Source organism: Gossypium hirsutum, chromosome A03 (genome assembly GCF_007990345.1).
Source record: "Gossypium hirsutum isolate 1008001.06 chromosome A03, Gossypium_hirsutum_v2.1, whole genome shotgun sequence".
Lineage (NCBI taxonomy): Eukaryota > Viridiplantae > Streptophyta > Magnoliopsida > Malvales > Malvaceae > Gossypium > Gossypium hirsutum.
In genome coordinates, this window is record NC_053426.1 from 91,525,006 (window position 1) to 91,537,579 (window position 12,574).

The 12,574-nt window shown below is 40.0% G+C and overlaps 1 non-coding gene across 1 annotated transcript; it reads right to left on the bottom strand.

Annotated features, from left to right (window-relative positions):
• Positions 1–338: 338 nt before the first annotated feature.
• On the bottom strand, positions 339–445 carry LOC121225529 (small nucleolar RNA R71). The gene has a single exon (XR_005923394.1). It is a non-coding gene; the product is annotated as a small nucleolar RNA R71 (small nucleolar RNA).
• Positions 446–12,574: the final 12,129 nt, after the last annotated feature.

Sequence of the window (12,574 nt, forward strand, 5' to 3'; positions counted from 1 at the left end):
AATTTAACAGGAACTGAATCGAGTATAGTTAGACCTGCTGTTGCTGTAAATAATTTTGAACTGAAACCTAACACGATTCAAATGATACAACAGTTTGTTCAATTTGATGGTTTGTAAGACAAGGATCTAAACGCTCATTTGGCGAATTTTCTGGAGTTTTGCGACACTTTTAAATCAATGGCATTTTTGATGATGCAATTCGCCTTCGGTTGTTTCCCTTTTCATTGAGAAATAAGGCTAAACAATGGTTGAACTCGTTACCACGAGGACCGATCACCACTTGGGAACAAATGATCGAAAAATTTTTGCTTCGATACTTTCCGCCGGCTAAAACGGCTAAATTAAGGAATGATATTTCTTCTTTTGTGCAGATGAATTTAGAAACACTCTATGATGCCTGGGAGAGATACAAGGGTCTATTGAGAAGGTGCCCTCACCATGGGTTACCGCTTTGGCTACAAGTTCAAACTTCTCACAACAGCCTGAATCCTTCAACTAGACAGATGATTGACACAGCTACTGGTGGAACTATCAATAATAAGATACATGAAGAGGCTTATGAATTTATAGAAGAGATGTCACTGAATAATTGTCACTGGCAAGTCATGAGGACAAAATCAACGAGAGCAGCCGGCGTTTTTAATGTCGATCCAGTCACTATGCTCTCTAATCAGGTAGAACTTTTGAATAGAAAAATTGATGGTTTACTTGGCTCTTCACAGGTTCACCCAGTAATGTAATGCGATGCAAGTGAAGGTGGAACAAGCAATTCAGGATACCCACCCTATGACCACAACATGGAAAACGAGCAATTAAATTATATGGGTAATAATCCTCGACCTCAAAATAACCCTTATAGTAACACTTACAAAGCAGGTTGGAGGAACCACCCAAATTTCTCATGGGGAGGCCAAGGGAATCAGAGACCACCACCCCCTCTAGGCTTCCAACAACCACCTTACCAGCAGGAAAAGAAACCGGACCTTGAAAAGATGCTAACAAAATTTATCTCGATGTCAGAAACTCATTTTTAGAATCCCGAGATAGCACTTAAGAATCAACAAGCATCGATCCAAGGGCTCGAAACCCAGATAGGCCAACTTGTCAAATTGATCTCTGAACGACCACATGGTAGCTTGTAACACCCCGAACCCGAGACCGACACCGGAGTCGAACACGAGATGTTAACAGACTTTAAACCCTTTATAAAAATATTTCTCAGACACTGCCAATCTGCGTACTAGTCGCTTTAAAAATCATATCTTGAGTTTCACAACTCGAAAATCAGTTTCGTGATTTTTCCCTGAAACTAGACTCATATGCCCATCTACATATTTTTTTCTAGAATTTTTGGTCAGGCCAATTAGTACAGTTTATTAGTCAAAGTCTCCCATGTTACAGGGATCGACTACACTGACCTTTGCGCATTTCGACCTGGATATCTCTCTGCACAGAGCTTCAATACTGATGCCGTTTGTTTCTATAGAAACTAAACTCAGAGAGGAATCTATCCATATATGATATGACTCCTAATTGTCTCTGGTTAATTTATAATGAATTTCCAAAGTCAGAACAGGGAATCCAGAAACCGTTCTGGCCCTGTCTCACGAGAACCTGAATATCTCTTAACATACTGTCCATATGATCTTTTTGTTGCTTCTATATGAAAATAGACTCATCAAGATTCGAATACATAATTTATTAATCAATTTATTCCACTCCTACTATTTTTAGTGATTTTTCAATCTCACGTCACTGCTGCTGCCAGCATCAATTACGGAAGCAACTATGCCCATTTCGTGATTTCTCCTTGATCTAACTAGTAATTCGTCATACATATCACAAATTATGATCATGACTAGCCATGCCAAAGGCTAATCATTGTCAAACATCCCCCTACTACACTATTGCCATATCATGAATTTTAACACCAAAATAATCAACCATGACATATGGCATAAAAAGGTCGAATTATCAAGATTTACGACCTAACGTTATGAAACCAAACCCAACCGAACATTTATGCCATTTTCGCATGGCTAAAAGTTTACATACCAAAGTTCAAACACAACATAATAGCCTATACATGCCGAAATGTTCTCCTAAGCCGACTAAGAAGAAAGTACCAAAACTTGCTAGCCGGTGTGATGACTTCGACGACGGCACGATCACGCAAAAAGAGACGAGTCCAAGAAACCTAGAATAGGTGACAAGCAAACACCGAATGAGTATATAACTCAGTAAGCCATAAGCATTCCACAACCATCCATTAATAAAATTATCACAACAGGAAACAATGAAATGAGGTTAAGTACTCCATCCATACCAAACTATACCATAGTTCCTTAAACCCTATGGTTCAATCTCATACCAAGTCCTACATTGGCCTTTCATACATCATTTTATTTTCGTTATAATCATACAATTAAACGAACTTTCACCTATTCCACAATGAACCTTATGTACGTGACTTCAACTATAATCGTCACATAGGTTCAAAACTTACCAAGCTCAACTCCAAATATAAACATAGCGCCTATTAGCCATGAACTCAAGGTACTTACCTTTTCCGCTGTCCAAAATTGACTCGGTAAAGTCGCACCCTTCATGTAAATAATTTATACAAAATATATATTGGGTTCGCACACATAGTGCTTAATAATCAACCGCGCACACTTAGTGCCATGCATTTCAAGTTCGCACACTTACCTTTTCCGCTGTCCAAAATCGACTCGGTAAGGTCGCACCCTTAATGTAAATAATTTATAGAAAATATATATTGGGTTCGCACACATAGTGCTTAATAATCAACCACGCACACTTAGTGCCATGTACTTTAAACTCGCACACTTAGTGCTGTACAATTTAAACCCGCACACTTAGTGCCAATCTCATGACCGTGAACACTTATTGCCCGCACACTTAGTGCCGAAAACCAGCCACTCAATAGGCTTCACTTCCTTTTTACATTCGACAAATTTCATCTCTACTTACATATACATTTGTATACATTTCATCTCATTAAACACAATGGTATAGGTATTACGATCCTTTAAATCAATACCAAAGATATGCTTAATGACTTACTTGTGTTGGGTAAGATGGTTCCAACTCGGCTACTCGATGATCTTTTCTTTGCCTTTGCTCGATTCTCCTCCTTTAACTCCTTGAGCTTAATCAATAAATCAACTAGTTTAACCGCCTTGCTAAATATTTACAATCCAATGACACATGCATATGTATGTTAGTATATTCGGCAATCACCCTTACTAATCACCCACTTGATCAATTATGGAGAATCAAAGTTAATATCACAATGTGTACCCTATATGGCCCATTATACATAATCAAATTTAACATCATCTATATATTTACTCATATGGCCGAATATACCTAATCATACATACACCTAAGCAAAAATAATTTCTAAAATCTTTATATCATTTATACACTAGTAAAGCATCCTCTCCCTTTCCATCAATTTAGCACATGCGTTACTCATTAACCTACAAAAATTATATTCGGCCTTAGCACACAACTTGCTAGCCGATTCTTCCCCATCTAGCAACCAATGCACATATGTGCTCACTCAAAAATGTTAAAAAAAAGAGATTCAAGAATCATCAATCCACCATCACATGCATCATTAACAAGCTTCATATTTAGCATGCAATGGCATTAACACAAACTCCACCTAGGCCGAATCTTAACTCATCTTCATGCCTCATCACCACAACATCAAACATCAAAATACCAACCAAGAATGTAACATGCATGGCCGAATATCATCTCCATCATTTAACAAAGTTTGAACCATGGCTAGGTAGATTTCAAACTTACAACTTAAAATATACATGAATCTCAAAGAATAATATCAAACATACCTCAATCTAGTTACATGCATGGCCAAACTTCCTCCTAATTCTCTTCCAAACCAAACATGAAGCAAGAAATCCTTCCTCCTCCCTTAGAATTTTCGGTCAAAAGAGGATGAAAAAGGATGAACAAGTTTTTCTTTTCCTTTCTTTAGCTCACGGCAATGGGGGGGGGGAACAACCACTCATTTTTTTGTTTTTCCTTTCTTTATTACCCATACTCCTTATTTTATTTTTTTCCTACATACCTCACTAGGCCAACATGTTCCCAACATGTTTCCACCCATAGCATGGCCAACCACTAGCTCAAATTTTGGGTAATTTGACATGCAAACCCATCATTTTCACAACATGCATTAATAGACCATTTTAAATTAGCCTATCATATTTTCACCATGTCTCATATCGATCCCTATTTAATAATTTCTCATACAATTGGCAAAATTGGAGAATGAAACTTCCACATACTCATGTACACACATAATAAGCATAGAATATGGAAATTAATTATTTTTATGACTCGGTTTTGTGGTCCCGAAACCACTTCCCGACTAGGGTCAATTTTGGGCTGTTACAACTCTCCCCCACTTAAGAAATTTTCGTCCCCGAAAATCTTACCGGTAAATAGGTTTGGGTATCGTTCTTTCATCAAGCTCTCGGTTTCCCAAGTAGCTTCCTCGATCCCATGTTTGAGCCATAACACCTTCACTAACGGAACCCTTTTGTTTCGCAACTCCTTCACTTCACGAGCTAGGATACGTATCGGTTCTTCTTCATAACTCATATCGGCTTGAATTTCAACCTCTGATGGGCTAATTATATGCGATGGATCAGATCGATAGCGTCAAAGCATCGAAACATGAAAGACGTCGTGAATCTTTTCAAGCTCAGGGGGCAAAATCAATCTATACGCAACCGGACCAACTCGTTCGGAGATTTCGTACGGCCCAATGAATCTCGGGCTCAACTTGCCCTTACGGCCAAACCTGAGTACCTTTTTCCAAGGCGAAACTTTAAGGAACACTTTATCTCCCACCTGATATTCAATTCCTTTCGTTTCAAGTCCGCATACGATTTCTGACGATCTGTGGCTGCCTTCAGACTTTCACGGATTACCTTTACTTTCTGTTCGGCATCTTTAATCAAATCATCTCCGAAAATTTTACTTTCACCGAGCTCGGTCCAAAACAATGGTGTACGGCATTTACGACCGTACAAAGCCTCGTAAGGTGCCATCTTAATACTTGATTGAAAACTATTGTTGTAAGCGAATTCAATCAAAGGTACATACCGTTCCCATGAACCACTAAACTCAATGATGCAGCATCTCAGCATATCCTCGAGTATCTGAATTATCCGCTCAGATTGACCATCGGTTTGGGGATGAAAAGCGGTGCTAAAATGCAGCTTGGTACCCAAAGCTTCTTGCAATTTCTTCCAAAATCGCGAGGTGAATCTCGGATCTCTATCCGACACGATAGAAATAGGTACTCCATGTAATCTCACAATCTGAGAAACATACAATTCGGCTAGTTTATCCAATGAAAAATCCGTACGCACGGGGATAAAGTGAGCCGACTTAGTCAGTCTATCAACAACAACCCAAATCGCTTCCTTCTTACTTGTTGAATATGGTAGTCCGGACACAAAGTCCATTGTGACTCGATCCCATTTCCACTCGGGTATCATGATCGGCTGAAGTAATCCTGAAGGCACTTGATGTTCCGCTTTCACTTGTTGACATATTAAACATCTCGAAACAAAGTCGGAGATGTCCCGTTTCATACCATGCCACCAAAACCGTCGTTTCAAATCGTTGTACATTTTCGTACTCCCCGGGTGAATTGACATTCGGCTACAATGAGCTTCGTTCAGAGTCATCGAAATGAGTTCTGAATTTCTTGGAACACACAACCGACTTCTGAACCTCAAACAATCGTCATCATCAATTGAAATTCGGATTCCATATTCGGAATACATTCAGCCCGTTTTGCAACCAATTCATCGTCGACTTTTTGAGCTTCACGAATTTGATGAATCAATGATGGTTTGGCCTTTAATTCAGCTACTAACACATTGTCGGGTAGAACAGACAAGTGCACATTCATCGCTCGTAAAGCAAATAGCGATTTCCGGCTTAAGGCGTCCGCAACCACATTAGCCTTTCCCGGGTGGTAATCAATGACAAGCTCGTAATCTTTCAACAACTCAAGCCAACGTCTTTGTCGCAGATTTAAGTCTCTTTGAGTCATCAAATATTTGAGACTTTTGTGATCCGAAAATACATGACACTTTTCGCCAAACAAGTAATGTCGCTATATTTTCAAACGAACACGATGGCGGCTAGTTCGAGATCATGGGTTGGATAATTTCTCTCGTGTGGCTTCAATTGTCTCGACGCATAGGCCACAACTCGGCCTTCTTGCATCAATACGCAACCCAACCCGAGTAGGGATGCGTCACTATAAATGACAAACTCTTTGCCTGATTCGGGTTGCACTAAAATTGGAGCTTCAGTCAAATGAGTTTTCAGTTGATCGAAGCCTTTCTGACATTTCTCCGTCCATTCGAACTTAGCATCCTTTTGAAGTAGCTTCGTCATTGGTGTGGCTATCATCGAGAAACCTTTGACAAATCGTCGGTAATAACCGGCGAGTCCCAAAAAGCTCCGAACCTCAGTAATATTTCTCGGAGGTTTCCAGTTAAGTATGGCTGAGATTTTGTTCGGGTCAACTCGAATACCCGATGCGGATACCACATGACCCAAGAAGCTAACCTCTCTTAACCAGAACTCACACTTACTGAACTTAGCATATAACTTCTTATCCCGCAAAACTTGCAACACTAATCTCAAGTGTTCAGCATGTTCGATCTCATCTCTTGAATAGACCAAGATTCATCAATGAACACAACTACGAACCGATCCAAATATGGTCTGAAGATCCGATTCATCAAATCCATAAATACCGCAGGGGCATTAGTGAGCCCAAACGGCATCACTAAGAACTCGTAGTGACCGTACCTCGTTCTGAAAGCAGTTTTGGGTATGTCCGAATCTCGAATTCGCAACTGATAATAGCCCGATCTCAAATCTATTTTTGAGAACACTGAGGCTCCCTTCAGTTGGTCGAACAAATCATCGATGCGCGGCAACGGATATTTGTTCTTTATCGTCACTTTATTCAGTTGACGATAGTCAATGCACAACCTCATGGTTCCGTCCTTCTTTTTCACGAACAATACTGGTGCACCCAAGGTGAGAAACTTGGTCGAGCAAAACCTCTATCCGTCAATTCTTGCAACTGAGATTTTAACTCTTTTAACTCGGTTGGTGCCATACGATACGGAGCTATCGAAATCGGCGTAGTCCCAGGTACAAGCTCAATACCAAACTCTACCTCCCGAACAGGTGGTAAACCCGGTAATTCTTCAGGAAAAACATCCGGGTATTCACAAACCACCGGCACAAATTCGGGTTTCTTTTCTAACTCTTTGTCATCAAGTACATACGCAAGGTATGCTTCGCACCCTTTTCTTACATATTTCTGGGCCAACATTGCTGATATTACAGCTGGCAACCCCCTTAAGTCCGTAGACTCAATTCGAATTATCTCGTTATTTGCGCACCTCAAATCAATAGTCTTGCTTTTGCAATTCACAACCGCATCATGCGCGGTCAACCAATCCAAACCAAGAATAACGTCAAATTCGTCAAACGGCAAAAGCATCAAATCGGCCGGAAGACAGGATTCTCAGATTTTTAGAGGGCATCTCTTACACACTTTATCAACAAGTACGCATTGACCCAAAGGGTTTGACACTCGAATTACGAACTCAGTAGACTCAACAGGTAGAGTCTTACTGGATGCTAAGGTTTCGCATACATATGAATGAGTAAGCCAGGGTCAATCAATGCAATCACATTAGTATCAAAGAGAGTGAAGGTACCAGTGATGACGTCAGGGGAGGATGCCTCCTCTCGTGCGCGAATGGCATATGCTCTAGCAGGAGTACGGTTCTCGGCTCGAACAGCCGTATCAGAGGTCCCTCTCTGACTACCACCCCTACCTCCTAAAATTCTCGGTGGTCTACCTCTAGTTGTCACTCCACTAGGTCTTGCACCTTGAATCTTATTCTTCTCATCAAGCTCCGTGCAATCTCTAATGAAGTGGTCCTTCGAACCGCATCCGTAACAGCCCTGTTAATAGACTTACCCCAACATTCACCTATGTGTCGTCTTCCACATTGGGGACATTCAGGTTTCTCTAGACGATTATTGCCCACACTAGCTACTGAAGTAGCTCGGGAGTCCGTCGATGGTCTTGCTCTGATGGAAATTCCCGCAGTCGTCCTCGACTTATTAGTGTCCTCCCTGAACTTCTTTACGGCTGAGAACGGAGCTTTACCCGTCGATCTTTTACGATAGTCTCTAGCTTCAAATTCAGCCTTCTTCTTCTCCTTTCCAAGTTCTTCCGCCTTGCAGGCTCGTTCGACTAGTGTTACGAATTCTTTTATTTCCAAAATACCCATTAGTAGCTTTAAATCTTCATTCAATCCTTCTTCGAATCTTTTGCACATAGCAACCTCATCAGCTACACACTCCCGGGCATACCTACTGAGTCTTACGAATTCATGTTCGTATTCAGATACTGTCATACGGCCTTGCTTGAGTTCCAAGAATTCCTTACGCTTTTGATCAATGAACCGTTGACTAATATATTTCTTTCGAAATTCCGTCTGAAAGAAGTCCCAAGTTACTCGTTCGTTTGGGACTATGGAAATCAGGGTCCTCCACCAATAGTAGGCTGAGTCCCGCAACAAGGATATAGCACACTTAGACATTCATCGGGTGTGCATGACAGTTCATCAAACACCCGAATGGTGTATCAAGCCAGAACTCGGCCCTTTCAGCATCATCAGTAACTATGGCCCTGAACTCCTCAGCCCCGCGCTTCCTAATCAAGTCTACAGGTGGCTTACTCAGCCTCACAGGATCAGTAACTGATGGCATTACTGGCTCCGGGGGTGGATTATTCAAATTCGGGAATTGTTGGACAGCCGGATTGGTTCGGGCATACTGCGCGACCCACTCATTCATCATGGTAAAGAAGGCTTGTTTAGCCCCCTCACCTTGATTATTCGCAGATGACTGAGGTTCAACAGGCGGTGTCCCTTGTGCAGGAGCAGCCGCTACACTTTCAATGTCATCCGCCAAGGTTCTCTCTACACCGGGATCCATTTACTAATCAAAACATAAATTTTAACCGTCAGAAGTCATCACACAGTTAAACATTAACATTCGGCATGTATAGCTAGACTCATACGTGCTATGGTAGTCCTAGAACCGACTAAACCATAGCTCTGATACCAATCAAATGTAACACCCCGAACCCGAGACCGACACCGGAGTCGAACACGAGATGTTAACAGACTTTAAACCCTTTATAAAAATATTTCTCAGACACTGCCAATCTGCGTACTAGTCGCTTTAAAAATCATATCTTGAGTTTCACAACTCGAAAATCAGTTTCGTGATTTTTCCCTGAAACTAGACTCATATGCCCATCTACATATTTTTTTCTAGAATTTTTGGTCGGCCAATTAGTACAGTTTATTAGTCAAAGTCTCCCATGTTACAGGGATCGACTACACTGACCTTTGCGCATTACGACCTGGATATCTCCTGCACAGAGCTTCAATACTGATGCCGTTTGTTTCTATAGAAACTAGACTCAGAGAGGAATCTATCCATATATGGTATGACTCCTAATTGTCTCTGGTTAATTTATAATGAATTTCCAAAGTCGGAACAGGAATCCAGAAACCGTTCTGGCCCTGTCTCACGAGAACCTGAATATCTCTTAACATACTGTCCATATGATCTTTTCGTTGCTTCTATATGAAAATAGACTCATCGAGCTTCGAATACATAATTTATTCATCAATTATTCCACTCCTACTATTTTTAGTGATTTTTCAATCTCACGTCACTGCTGCTGCCAGCATCTGTTACGAAAGCAACTATGCCCATTTCGTGATTTCTCCTTGATCTAACTAGTAATTCGTCATACATATCACAAATTATGATCATGACTAGCCATGCCAAAGGCTAATCATTGTCAAACATCCCCCTACTACACTATTGCCATATCATGAATTTTAACACCAAAATAATCAACCATGACATATGGCATAAAAAGGTCGAATTATCAAGATTTACGACCTAACGTTATGAAACCAAACCCAACCGAACATTTATGCCATTTTCGCATGGCTAAAAGTTTACATACCAAAGTTCAAACACAACATAATAGCCTATACATGCCGAAATGTTCTCCTAAGCCGACTAAGAAGAAAGTACCAAAACTTGCTAGCCGGTGTGATGACTTCGACGACGGCACGATCACGCAAAAAGAGACGAGTCCAAGAAACCTAGAATAGGTGACAAGCAAACACCGAATGAGTATATAACTCAGTAAGCCATAAGCATTCCACAACCATCCATTAATAAAATTATCACAACAGGAAACAATGAAATGAGGTTAAGTACTCCATCCATACCAAACTATACCATAGTTCCTTAAACCCTATGGTTCAATCTCATACCAAGTCCTACATTGGCCTTTCATACATCATTTTATTTTCGTTATAATCATACAATTAAACGAACTTTCACCTATTCCACAATGAACCTTATGTACGTGACTTCAACTATAATCGTCACATAGGTTCAAAACTTACCAAGCTCAACTCCAAATATAAACATAGCGCCTATTAGCCATGAACTCAAGGTACTTACCTTTTCCGCTGTCCAAAATTGACTCGGTAAAGTCGCACCCTTCATGTAAATAATTTATAGAAAATATATATTGGGTTCGCACACATAGTGCTTAATAATCAACCGCGCACTAGTGCCATGCACTCCACACTTAGTGCCATGCATTTCAAGTTCGCACACTTACCTTTTCCGCTGTCCAAAATCGACTCGGTAAGGTCGCACCCTTAATGTAAATAATTTATAGAAAATATATATTGGGTTCGCACACATAGTGCTTAATAATCAACCACGCACACTTAGTGCCATGTACTTTAAACTCGCACACTTAGTGCTGTACAATTTAAACCCGCACACTTAGTGCCAATCTCATGACCGTGAACACTTATTGCCCGCACACTTAGTGCCGAAAACCAGCCACTCAATAGGCTTCACTTCCTTTTTACATTCGACAAATTTCATCTCTACTTACATATACATTTGTATACATTTCATCTCATTAAACACAATGGTATAGGTATTACGATCCTTTAAATCAATACCAAAGATATGCTTAATGACTTACTTGTGTTGGGTAAGATGGTTCCAACTCGGCTACTCGATGATCTTTTCTTTGCCTTTGCTCGATTCTCCTCCTTTAACTCCTTGAGCTTAATCAATAAATCAACTAGTTTAACCGCCTTGCTAAATATTTACAATCCAATGACACATGCATATGTATGTTAGTATATTCGGCAATCACCCTTACTAATCACCCACTTGATCAATTATGGAGAATCAAAGTTAATATCACAATGTGTACCCTATATGGCCCATTATACATAATCAAATTTAACATCATCTATATATTTACTCATATGGCCGAATATACCTAATCATACATACACCTAAGCAAAAATAATTTCTAAAATCTTTATATCATTTATACACTAGTAAAGCATCCTCTCCCTTTCCATCAATTTAGCACATGCATTACTCATTAACCTACAAAAATTATATTCGGCCTTAGCACACAACTTGCTAGCCGATTCTTCCCATCTAGCAACCAATGCACATATGTGCTCACTCAAAAATGCTAAAAAAAAGAGATTCAAGAATCATCAATCCACCATCACATGCATCATTAACAAGCTTCATATTTAGCATGCAATGGCATTAACACAAACTCCACCTAGGCCGAATCTTAACTCATCTTCATGCCTCATCACCACAACATCAAACATCAAAATACCAACCAAGAATGTAACATGCATGGCCGAATATCATCTCCATCATTTAACAAAGTTTGAACCATGGCTAGGTAGATTTCAAACTTACAACTTAAAATATACATGAATCTCAAAGAATAATATCAAACATACCTCAATCTAGTTACATGCATGGCCAAACTTCCTCCTAATTCTCTTCCAAACCAAACATGAAGCAAGAACTCCTTCCTCCTCCCTTAGAATTTTCGGTCAAAAGAGGATGAAAAAGGATGAACAAGTTTTCTTTTCCTTTCTTTAGCTCACGGCAATGGGGGGGGAAACAACCACTCATTTTTTTGTTTTTCCTTTCTTTATTACCCATACTCCTTATTTTATTTTTTCCTACATACCTCACTAGGCCAACATGTTCCCAACATGTTTCCACCCATAGCATGGCCAACCACTAGCTCAAATTTTGGGTAATTTGACATGCAAACCCATCATTTTCACAACATGCATTAATAGACCATTTTAAATTAGCCTATCATATTTTCACCATGTCTCATATCGATCCCTATTTAATAATTTCTCATACAATTGGCAAAATTGGAGAATGAAACTTCCACATACTCATGTACACACATAATAAGCATAGAATATGGAAATTAATTATTTTTATGACTCGGTTTTGTGGTCCCGAAACCACTTCCCGACTAGGGTCAATTTTGGGCTGTTAC